The sequence below is a fragment of the Salminus brasiliensis genome, chromosome 12 (genome assembly GCF_030463535.1).
Source record: "Salminus brasiliensis chromosome 12, fSalBra1.hap2, whole genome shotgun sequence".
In the NCBI taxonomy this organism is placed as follows: Eukaryota; Metazoa; Chordata; class Actinopteri; order Characiformes; family Bryconidae; genus Salminus; species Salminus brasiliensis.
In genome coordinates, this window is record NC_132889.1 from 28,378,531 (window position 1) to 28,391,801 (window position 13,271).

Sequence of the window (13,271 nt, forward strand, 5' to 3'; positions counted from 1 at the left end):
CAGTAATTTGTAGTACCTTAAATATATATTTTAATCCATTTATTAGCAATTATGGTAACAATGTAAGCATGCGTCTTTTGAATTCTAGCAATTAATCCATTACTGTTTAAATTAGATTTCTGTTAACAGCTTTTTTGAGAGTCAGCTACCCCTCTATGGGCATTGTGTGCTAGGGAATACAAACTATAAAACTGGAAAATAAAAGTCATAGCTTGGAATGGACTTGTGTTAAAAATCACAATTAATTAAGTAATACATTCATTTCCCTAAGTGGTTTGGTGTTATTAAGGACACCATTATTTGATTTTGTAAATTAAATAACAAAAAAAGTTTTGAATTTGTATGATGGGACTGTAGATACACTATATTTACAAAAGTATTGGGACACCTCCTCGTCGTTATTTCTTCCAAAATCAAGGGTATTAAAAAGCGTTTATCCTGATTTTTGTTGAAGTCTCTACTGTCCAGGACAGGCTTTCTATTAGATTCTGGAGCATTTGTATGAGGATTTGATTGCATTCAGCAACAATATGATTAATGAGGTCAGGATGTTAACCTGATGTTCACTCATCCCCAAATCCCCAACTCATCCCAAAAGTACTGGATAGGACACCCTCATTCCAGAGAGCACAATTCCACTGCTCCATTCAATGCTGGGGGCTTTATACCCATCTAACTCACTCCTGCCATTAGGCATGGTGCATTAGGTTCATGTTTATCTGCTCCGGAGAGACCTATTCTATTGACAGTACCTCTCTAAAGGAACTAGGCAAGCTGTCTGTGTGCATTTGCACATCTGTGTCAGCAAAGGGTGCCACTTAAAGTAGATTAGAAAGGGTGTCCACAAACATTTGGGCATATAGTATATCTAACCAAATTTAGATATTTCACAAAAGCAAAGCATTTCGTAGCATTTCCTGTGTGTGTGTATGTATGTGTGTGTGTGTGTGTGTGTGCCATAGTGTGCAGTGTTTGTTTGTCTGGTTTGTTTGTCTGGCTTTTGGCTGTTTACTTTGTCTACAGCGGTCTACCGTCCTCTCAGTCTAAATAAACGTCTTTTCCTTTTTCCTGTTCTGTATTATTTCACTTCATATTTTGAACTTTCTTGCTAGGTATCGTTTATATAGAGCTGACTACAGCAGTGTAAAGCTTACTGACATATTCATACACATTAATACACATACACCCCCCCCCTCTCTCTCTCCCACCTCCCTCCCTCCCTCTCTGTCTTGTTGACTTTACTGGACATTCTCCCAGTCTCCCTCCACTGTGTTCCCAGTGTCCAGGCCCCAGTTCAGCAGAAAGAAACAGGAGTGTATTAATAACCCTGCCTCTCTCGCTCTCCTCCTCTCCCCAGCAAGCCTGATTAAAACAAACACGCAGTCACTGTGTGTGCTCTTCACCCCTGTTTTCATAGGTGGCCTGCATGCTGGTGTTTAGTTTAGGGTACGGGGTGAGATGCCCAGATTATTAGAATCATTTACCACCTATGATCTTTAAACAACACAATAGTGTTATTAAATGAAGAGTTTGGTTGAATTTGATCTGGTTAGCTTGTGAAACACTAGAAGATGCCTCAAAATCTGGAATGAACTTATCAGCATCCTCCTAGACACAGGAGGACAAGAGTTCTTGTACAGGACATATGGTTCTTTTTTTGCTTATGAAATGTATTTGTTGAATATTTTTATTTTTCTCCCAATTTGGCACTGCCATTTAATCAACCCGTTCATTTGCCTTCCCTGACACAAGCAATGCCCACTTAACACGTCTCCACCGATACATGCAAAGCACCCAGCTTCCCCAGCTCCACCACATCAGCTAAGAGAGGCCTATGCTGGCCAACATCACTAAAAGTGATGAGGGGAGAGTGCTATCTGCAATTGTGCTCTCTTAAACTCTGCGCACTCATGGCAAAGCGGCATGTCTCTGGATTGGAACTCGCAACCCCTGGGCCATAGTAGTAAAGCATAAGACTGCTGAGCCACGCAGAGCTCCAGCCACTGGTCTAGAGCAGTGACCACCAATCCTGCTTCTTTAGAACTTCCTTCCTGCCAACTTGGGTTTGGGTTGGGGGTAAACATAGACAGATCTTTAGGCTGGAGGTTGGTGTCCCCTGTCAGGCCCTTACATAATGCAGAAGATCCATCAAAGTTTACAAGTGTTCATCGCACTCATGTTCTTTGAGCTGAGCTGCTGCTCACAAAAAGCTCACAAGCTCACAAGCTCAAAAGCGCTTTTGAGTTTTTAAGACCAAGAGAAGCCAAAAAGAGAAGAAGTTTCACTTCAGTTCTAGTGGAAGTTGAAGGTTTCTTGGCCGTTTTTAGCTGGTCATTAAATACACTATATGTCCAAATGTTTGTGGACACCCCTTCTAATAAACGCATTGAGCTACTTTGGGCCTATTTACACCTGGCGTGTTTTTTTGGTGATCGGATCACGTTTGGATTAGTGAACCATCTATTGTTCCAGCACATTGTAGAACCCCCACTGTTCTGTGTCTTCTGGAGCCATTTTGATTAAAATTTTGATTTGTTGTTTACAGTAGGTGGAACAGAACTGATGTACAGGTCTATGTGCATTTTATGCTGGAAAGTAAAATCGGATCTCATCTGGTCTCACTGGGGGCGCATTTTAATGACAAGTGTAAACAGAATCTGGTCAAAGTAGATCCATATACTATCCGGATACAAAACACATGTCAATGCCGGGTGTAAACAGGCCCTAAGTTGCACCCATTGCTGAAACACAGATGTGCAAATGCACACGCTCACAATTTGTCTAGTCCCTGTAGAGAAGTACTGTCAATAGAATAGGACTCTGTGGAGCAGTGAAGCAGTGGAACTGTGTTCTCTGGAATGATAGCCCTCCATACAAGACTTCTGGAATGAGTTGAGGTGGGGTGATGATCATCCAACATCCTGACCTCACTGACGCTCTTGTTGTTAATTGCAATCCAATTCTTACAGCAATACTCCACAATCTAGTAGAAAACCTTCCTCCCTGGACAGTAGAGACAGTTACTCCAAAAAAAGTACTTTTGTCCATGAAGGCATACTTTTATTTGGCTGCTTCACCTCTGCTTTGTCTCCATATTTCATGTCACACTTACACAAAAGGTTTTAACTCAACCGGAACAGGGAACTGAATACCATAGCTGATGCTCATGCTCACGTGTTCCTCACTCTGTCTAAGTAAGGTATAACTCTACGTTAAATTTTCTGGTTTATTTTTGTTGTGTCTGTCTGTGTAGATGGTTGTGAGGAGTGTTCTGACCTGTGCCTGCCCACCCACTCTGATATAGCCAAGCCAGACACCCTCCCATACATAATATCAAACTCCTTAATGTGATATCAGTAAGTAACGTGTTAGATTAATGATGCCCTGCATTCCACAGCATAGCCAGACACGAAACGGTGAAGCATTTGTGCAGAAGAAAAAAAAAAACACATGAATTACACTGCTGGACAGAAGAGGACTCAAGCTGGGTCTTTTTGCTCTGATGAATTAAAACAATACACACATACACACAAACACACACACACACACACTTAAACAGGCTTTCACTGGGATGTTTAAGGAGTCTCTTAGAGTGGATCATTTTACTAATGCAATGTGAATAATAAAACTTAATGCAACACTATTAGCCTTTATTAAGTTTTTGCTGAGAACTGATTTACAATATAGCCTATTGCTTGGCATTGATGGATAACATACATAAATCAGCAACCTAATTAAAACCGCCTCTTTATTTCTACCTTGTAGTTATATAAACTATAATTACAGACTGTAGTCCATCCTACTTTCACCCTGTTCTACAATGGCCAGGACCCCTCAGGATCACCACAGAGCAGGTATCATTTGGGTGGTGGTCATTTTAAGCACCTCATCATCGCTGCTGGACTGAGAATAGACCACCAACCAGAAATATCCAGCCAAGAGCATCCTGTGGGCAGTGTCATATGGGCGGCGTCCTGTGACCACTGATGAGCTTCTAATAGAGTAGACAATGAATGAATACAATGTTTGAAAACACTTTTACCATTTCTTCTTTTAGTCTGCTTCCTCGAAAGTAAACTGGACTACCTCAGTTCACTGCCTAAGTAGAGCTGATGAGCTCATAAGAAGGGAAAGCACTAGCAAGCCTCAAAAAAGCCACACCTGACCAAGTGAATAGATGCTAGGCTAAAAGCTAATTTAGCTAGACAAGACATGATGATCATATTCTCCATTTGTGTTGAACACAGATGGAATTTGGCTTCCGCCTTTATCCCACCCATGCAGTGAATACACACTTACACACTTACAGTGAGCAAACACACACAGTGATACAGTGAACACACATGCTCAGAGAGGGTTAAGGGCCTTGCTCAAGGGGCCAACAGTGGCTGCTTGCTGAGCCTGGATATCAATCTCTTCATCTAGTTAACAGCACATCATGCGGAGAGGACACAACAACATATCATCTGGTACGTCTCTGGAATACTTACAGCGTTTTTTGATATAATATGGATACGCTACATGGACAAAAGTATTGGGACACCTGCTCATTTATTATTTCTACTGAAATCAAGGTTTTAAAAAAAGAGTTTATCCTGCTTTTGTTGGAGTATATGTCTCTACTGTCCAGGGAAGGCTTTCTACTAGATTATGGGACATTGTTATGAGGATTTGATCATATACAGCAACAAGAGTGTTAGTGAGCTTGGATGATCACTACCTCACCTCATCCAAAACTCTTAAAAGTATAATCAGAACACAGTTCCACTGCTCCACAGCTCAATGCTGGGGGGCTTTATACCCCCTAGTCCATGCCTGGCATAAGGCATCTTGCCGGTAGTTTTATGTTTATCTGCTTCAGAATCCTATTCTATTAGAATTACTTCTCTACAGGGACTAGACTAGGAAGTGTGTTTGTGTCTGTGTTAGCAATGGATGCAACTTAAATTAGCTGATTTCATTAATTAGAATGAAATTAATCATTTCATTTTTCAAGTACTGTAGAGACCCCTTGAGACCCCTAGTGTGAAACCATGCTAAAGTGTTTTAAACTAAACTAAAGAAGCTATGCTGCTAATCCTGAGTGTGCTGCTTAAAGTCCAGTAGCACTGCTATAGTGGTTCACCTCGGGCAGCTGCAGTATAGCGTGGGCTGCTGTTTACTCCTAATCCTCCTCACACACTGCTGTCTCTCTAAACATCAGAGAGTAGAGATATTCGGCACTAGGCTGAAAAAAACTGGCCTCAAAGCTTTGTTTCACTCCTCACACACACCACGCTGCATCTCCCCCGACCCTTGCTGAAAGAGCAGGCAGTTGGGGATAGGAAGAGGCTCTGAAGGGAAACAGAGACCACAATAGTGTCATTAATAAAAGATGTATTAGAGTTTTCTGATTGACTCTGTAATCCTGCTTCCTGATACGTGCTCGGGTGCCTTAGTCGAGCGCTCATGTCCGACTAAACCTCTGATGTGAGTGAGTGAGTGAGAACAACACTCTGTACTGACCCTACTGATACCTCTGAAACTATAGGAACACTGGGCCGAAACAAAGCCACATCACTGTCCAATTACTTAAAGGCATGGCAGCGTTTACACCATATGGCCAAAAGTTTGTAGACACCCACTCATTCAGTGATTCTTCTGAAATCTGTCCTCTCGTCACTGTAGGTACAGCATCTACTTTTCTGGGTAGGCCTTACACAAGATGTGTAGAAGTGCCCAATGCAGGGTTTCTTTATACCTCTTTAGCTCACGCTTAGCATTGGACATGGCGCCCATAGGCTTGTGTGTGGCTGTTGTGCAGAATATCCTGTTCTCTTTGTGTAGTGTGCACATGAAAATGTCTGCTCCGATTGGCTGATTAAGCATGGTGGTGGTAGCATTATGCTTAGAGGTTTTGCTCAAGTACAGCTGGTACACTGCACAAAGTGGATGGAATAATAAAGAACAAGGGCAGCCTCGTTCCTCAGCATGACCTACAACCATCAGCTAGATGGTTGAAACATGGATACACACACACACACTCACACACAGTCATATCAGAATATTATGACCTTACCTGGTTTGTAATAAACTCAACCTATTATATCAACCATACCTGACTGATCGGACACCACAGTGCTTCTGGCGGTTTGTATATACACCTCAGCATCACTGCTGGACCTGGAATAGTCCACCAAGCAGAAATGTCTGACCAACAGCATCCTGTGACCACTGATGAAGGACTAGAGAATGAGCAGCAACAGATGAGCTTCTGTCTTTAACTTTACATCTACAAGGTGGACCAACTAGGTTGGCGTGTAATAGAGTGGACCGGGAGTGGACACATTGTTTAAAAACTCCAGCAGCACTGCTGTGTCTGATCCATGGTTTGAAGATGAAGTTGATGGAGCTTATGAAAGAAAGAAGTTGAAGTATGTCGATCTGGAAACTGAGCTAAAAGAGAGTGGATGGCATGCATATATTAGACCAGTAGAGAGAAAGGTGTTAGTGGTTTTGTAGCAAAGTCTGCCACATCTTTGATGATTGAATGTGAGTTCAGAGGCTTTGTGCGAAGAAACTATCAAATGTAGCTGATACAGCGCTGTTGAGGTTGTGCGTAAAATGTACACATATATACACATAATCTGTTTAGCTTTTTAAACTGTAATAAATCAATAATCAATATTGCATATATTTTCTGCAGACCTCTACACGCATGTGGTCCAGAAATTAGTGCACGTGGGCTGTTTTTGCTGTACCTTTTGCTGTGTTATTTGTGGCTCGCTGTCACACTGCAGTATGTACGCACACACACACACATGCGTGGTATGTGCGGAAGCACACATGCATTCATACACCCAAGCTGTACACACGCACACACACACGCTTACAATGGATCAGATCTTTATCTCTACCGGCAGCACACAGCGCCTTCCTGTTGTCTTATTTAAGACTTGGGTCGTGTGTGTCAGAGTGTGTGTGTGTGTGTGTCTGAGTGAGCGTGCATGCACATATTTCCCAACAAATAAGAGATCTGTAATAATGCTTTGTATAAAAGTAGCATTTAGTCTATGTACATTTACTGGTCCTGGTGCAAGCTGTAGGTAAGTAGTCAATGAGTGTCTATGTGTGTGTCTGTAAGATGCACTGTATGTAAGGAGGTGGGCAGAATCATCTTGGATGATGACGAGCTGTATGTAGGATTTCCTCATCAGGGTTCAGGGGCAATGAGTACACACAGTATATTCGTTGACCCTGAACCCTGATGAGGGAGCCCTACAGGTATACACAGCACCTTAACAATGAAGATGCCTGTATGGGAGACCATGCTAAGTCTAATGATCTACATATTTTATTTTGTTATTCTTTTGAAAGACTTCCTACTTCATTAAATATTTGAAAAACCATCAATGACTTATAAAGTCTATTGTACTACTGTCTATTGTACTGTATCTGCTTGTATTACAATTAACAGTATATGTTATATTGAGTAACAATAGAGAGACACCAGACAGTGGCAACCTGTATATTACTGTATATCTGAAAGGACAGATCAAGTGTCATTTTTGTCATTGTCATTTCCAAACTGGCTAGTTCCAAATAGCCACAGCCAGTGAGAGCATTCTTATGGGGATCCAGAGGGGCTAGGCCCACACAGTTTTTTATGGCTCATTCACAACTGCTCATATTCTTACATTTTTAAATCATATTAATAAACAAACTATAAAGCACTGACTAAACATATGCCACATTTACAATTCCAGTTTTGAGTGTCCAGTGTTTTGGAGACAGTGGGCAGGATTGTTGCATGGATTTAAAGCTTAGAAGAGAATGAACACAGCTGGTCCAGTGAGTTCTCCCAGCACTGTCATAGCAGACAGAGAGGTTTGTGAGTTGTAGGAACCTGAGTTAAATTGACATAGAACCTTCACATTGTGAAGGACATTCACACAATTAACTTTGCTAATTTAACTTCTTCAGACAACCTTTACAGTATGCTTTTCATATTGATCTCTTCTATAAAAATGGCTATCCATTGAAAGTTTTCACACCTGTAGCTTATATCAAGTTTTTTTCTGAGAAATTTAAGTCTTGGTCTACTCACAAATTTCTTGTGTTAATCCTAAAAGACAGTATTGGAGTCATTATTGGCCTCAGTAACAGTTGTCATGTAGCAATAAATCTGGAAATTTCACATATTAAATTACTTTAAACACGGAAAATGTTAATTGTGAATTATTTAGGCATTCTGACAAAAAGTACATTTTTACCTTTTTTTTTTTTTTCATGTTGAATGTCTACTTTTTACCCACAGTTGCATGAATGAATTTGTGCTATGAAAGCTTTTGGGCAGATAATGGACATCAGTCCATTGATAGATAAAAAGATTAGATGTTTAAAAAAATAAATAATCGTACAGAAATTAACCCCTTTCTGTAGGACACATCTTACTGATGGTGCTGCTTTGATATAGAAGTAATTAATGTGATCCAAAAAACTATACTAAAGTAAAAAATGTATAGATTTTGTTTTTGTTTTGTGTCATAGACTACAGATTTGAACAAAACAGCAATATAAGTCACCTATCACTCGTGTTTTGTCATTTCACTGGCAGAAAAAAATAAATCCTTGTATGCTGAGCTGATCAAACTGGCTTTGAATGTGCTAGCACACTCAGTTGTGAAAAAAAAAAACACAGTGTATCCAACAAGAATGAAAACCTTGTATATACAGTAATATAAGGCATGGTGGCTCACAGAAAGTGCTGATTCTACACACTGCTCTATTTTATATTGTTCAGTGTGAACATGCATGTCCTGCAACTCCTATGGAGGTTTATTGGAAGTAGAAAAACTTTCAACCAGTCAATGTTCATTCCGTCAGCAAATTAGCCACTGGGTGGGCTGCAGAAAGACCATGCTAGAGTAAAACATGATCTTTAAAACATATATTTAAAAAAAAAAACAATACATTTAAATAATTTCTATATATTGTTTTTGATACTATTATCTTCTCCCATAGTGGGAAGGGCTGTTTCAGCTGAATGGGAATGTGGTGAACAGCTCAACAGCTGTTGCAAAACATTACACTAGTTAAATGGCCTGTGAATGGAAACACGGCCAGGTAGAGAACAACACTAGTCAAATGGGGCCACAGCACTATTGGGATCTGTCCTGTGGTTATGAATGGCCACAGTGTGTATGTGTGCAGTGCAGGTCTACTAATGTGGCCTAAATCACAGAGAGGGAGGAGGATAGTCTTTCTACAGATTTATCTGCTCTTAAAGCACTATTTCATGTAAGCAAGAGCACTGAGTGACTCTCTATCATTCACATGGAACAATAATAATAACAAACCTTTTCTTTATAGCACTTTTGCTTAAGTGTGCACCGTTTTCTGTGAGGAAAACAGTCGGAGCAAGCAAGCCGTTCTCGCTTGTTGAGGGTATCATTTGCCGTGCGACCTTTTGTGGCTGCCAAATATTAGATGGCTAAAGGATGTGTCTTTGTTTTGGTTGAGAGCAAGAGCTTGGCCGAGAACCCAGTGGTCATTTGGTTATGGTGCTTTGGAAGTGGAACGGTGTTGATGAAAGAGATGATAGTGATGAAGACCATCAGCAGAACGCAAACCAAAACATTCCTAAGAACACAAAGTCGAAGTGTGGAGACAGCCATGACAAACTCTCTTCCTTTCCTCTGGAGTTATTTCAGGTCTTATCTTTAATGATGACCCTCTGTGTACTAAAGAGCCGGGTTTAAAAGGGGAGGGTAATATCTATGAGTACAGATGTTCAGATGTCTCCCAGGCATCTGTGCCATTCTTTATAACTCCAAACTGCTGTAAGCTTATATTAACATAAGCAATGTAAAGAATTTTGGGCCACAACTGCAGGAAGAATGAAGTGCTGGCAGAGATCTGGAGTCCACACTTCCTTTCTGAGACTAAATGGAACAGTTCAAAACCTGATTTACACAATCTTCCCTTCAGATGCAGACCAGCAGCCTAGATAGATTTTCTTGTCCAATGTTTGCTTCTTCAGTTTTACACTGGAGCTACGAGGTAGCTTAAAAGTAATGGTGGCATTCACCCCACCAGTTAGCATCTAACTAAGCAAACTACATGTCCACATAAGCAGGTTTATTTAATGTTAGGTTTTTGTTATTAAGCAAAAAATTGGCATGAAGGCACACATTTCTGTAGCAGACTGAGAGAGGGGGTTGTAACAATCACAACAAAAAGTGTGGTAAATGTAAGCCAATCCAGTTGGTGTAGTTCAAGTTCAAGTGTTGTTTGAATTGAATGAGCTTTCCAGTCTAAAACATAAAATACTTCCATCAAAATGTATATGATAATTGAAAAAGGATACATAGATGCATGATCAAATGTAAATATAATATATTTAAAAGCTGTGAGTAAAACAATTCAAGAGTTAACTGGTTTAGAATGTGATATTAACTTCCCTGCAACTTCCCTTAGACCAGCATGAGTTATTTCATAAACATACTAGCTTTCAAAACTCAAAATAGCATCGCTATCATGTACAAATATATATATATATATATATATATATATAAATATATATATATATATATAGTGTCCAAATTTCCCCACCAATTATCATCAAGCAAACTACGTGGACTATGTCCACAAAAGCAGGTTTATTTAATGCTAGGTGTTTATTATTAAGCGAAAATCAGCATGAGGACAAATATACGTAACACACAACAATCACAACAAAAACAGTTGTAAATATAAGCAAATACAGTTGATGTAGTCTGAATCCGGAATCCGGATCTGTTGAACTGAATGAGCTTTTCAGTCTAAAAACACACACACAAAAAAATCTTTTGAATCTAGAAGTCATCCTTTACATCGTGTCACAATTTCAACATTTCTTGTAATAAAAACTTAATTAGAAATGGCCTAACCTCACTTGAAATATTCGTAGTCACTGAAGTCATACTGAAGAAATCTCCTTTAAAGTTTTTGTGTTGAATATTGGATATAGAAGTGTTTCTTCCAGCAGCTGTACTTTACCCTGGTTATCTCTCACTATAAGCTGATTATGAATCAGAATTATGCCTCAGTACAGCCACCAAGGTGGTGAAGTAACAGATGTAAATTCTGCGGCTTGTACTCAACTCTCTGATCAAAACACTTTCATGGTCTTCTGAGCTGAATTCCAGGAAATTCCATATAGCTGTGAAGCCAGAATGACATTTTACTTTGCTTTAGGTCTCATTTTGCCGATCGACACTGTCTAACTGGAGTGTTGAAGTGGAAAACGTAAGGAAACCAACAAGTAAATGTAGGCAATGAAGAATCAATCTGCAGACAGCAAACATGCTATTTTTTAGACATCTTTTTAAAGGAGTATGATGGTTAAAGCATGCAGTTAGCACTTCTGTTGTTAGCTACATTAGCCCTGTATCTCTATTTGAAAACTGAAGAACTAACAGGCAATGAAGCAGCCTTCAGATGACCAACATGTTTTGATTAACTTTTAGTTTAGGTTAGTTTTTTAGATATTGCTGTAATCACCTGCTTAGCTGCCTTTGTCATAATGTCTATATGGAAAAAATCTATATATGCACATGTATTTTTACACATGTCAACATATATGAATTAAATTGCATTTCATTCCAAAATACATCTCACGCATGAAAATATATTTTAGGATGTATCATCTATATACCAAATCTATTTTAAAATCCATTTATTTGAACATATATGGTGAAATATAAAACACAGATGTGTAGCATAGCATAATGCATTAGCAAATATACAGTCTGCGAAAACAAGTTTGATAGGTACAGATACAAATACATGATTATTGGCCAAATTCACAAATGCCAACTATATAAAAGGTTCTTTAAAAAAATGACCTGATACATTTCTTGATCATTTTCATACATTGCAAAAATCTATTTAATAAATACATTTAAACATTTATATTTTTCCATATGGGTTTATTAGCTTATTACTGTGCAATACACTAACATGTGACGCTGTCATCTGTAATGAGGTGTGGAGTGGATTTGCACTGACTGTGCACTTCAGCAGACTGGCTGGAGGCTTCAGAGAGTATGGTTCATCAATAATAAACACGGCCAGTTTGCTTAATATGTGCCGCGCCAAGCCAAATGTGTACATTGTGTGGCGTATGCTGACCTTTGCTTATGGTTGGCCTGTAGTGCTTGTCGTTGCTCTTGTGAATCTGAATTCTCATGGCACAACGGGGCCACCTATAGCTCAGAGTGGACGCAGCGGTTATGTAAGCGTCTGCCTGATGCTGTACTTTCCAGACACCTTTTAAAGGCTTTCCTGTGTTTATTTACAACAAAGGACAAGGGACATACTGTCCATTTATGACTCTCTCTCTTTCTCTCTCATTCACCCAGTCTCTCTTTCTGAACAATGCATCTCAAAGACCTGCAGTTGAAGGCCAGAATTCGTCTGGAATGTGGTGGACTAAGTCCGGTGTCTTGGTCAAGGCCGTAATGACGCTGGTCTGGTAAGAGGGTCTGAGGAGTCTGTGGGCTCTGAGGAGTCTGAGGACAGTGCAGCATAGAAAAGTTATTAAAAGAAGAAACAGGATGAAACAGTAAGTTTTATTTGACACTTATAAGACACTTATGCAAACTAGCGACGGTCTGCTTTACTGGCAGGGGACAGAACATTGGGCCTCATATTGAGGGTCAACAGCAGCAGATTGCAAATACCACACCTAAACTCAACTCTAGACCTTTTATCTGCCTACTTGTGAGGAATAACACACCTAATCATGAAACAGCCGAGTTCCTAAATGTCCAATTACTTTTGAGCCCCATGGAATGCTTTTAAGCAGCATTTTAAGTGGTTGAGGTGTAAATAGTTACTATGTGACTTCAGATTTACCAAGATTTACAACCCTGTTACTTTGCCTAAGAACAAAACATGCTAGGATATTGTGGGCTAGTAAAAATATGATGAGCTCTGCTCTGATTGGCTGGTTTACATCACCTTAGCATAGCATAATTTAGCACAGAAGACTGGAATATTTTTTTTTCTTTTGCTTGTTTTTCTCTTGGTGTCCTCTCGGTGTGGTGTGCAGTTAGCTAGCTGAAGCGATTGTTAGCTTTTAGCTTAGCATGGTACTGACTCACTTCCTGGATTTTGGCTGCCTCGCATGCTGCTTTTGAGTAGTCAAGTTTGTTTTTGAGGGAGCAGATGTTAGAGAGAGGAGATTCAGCCTAGTCCAGATACGTGCTTGGTTTTGTGGCTTTTGCTTTGCTATGCTTCGTTGTGAT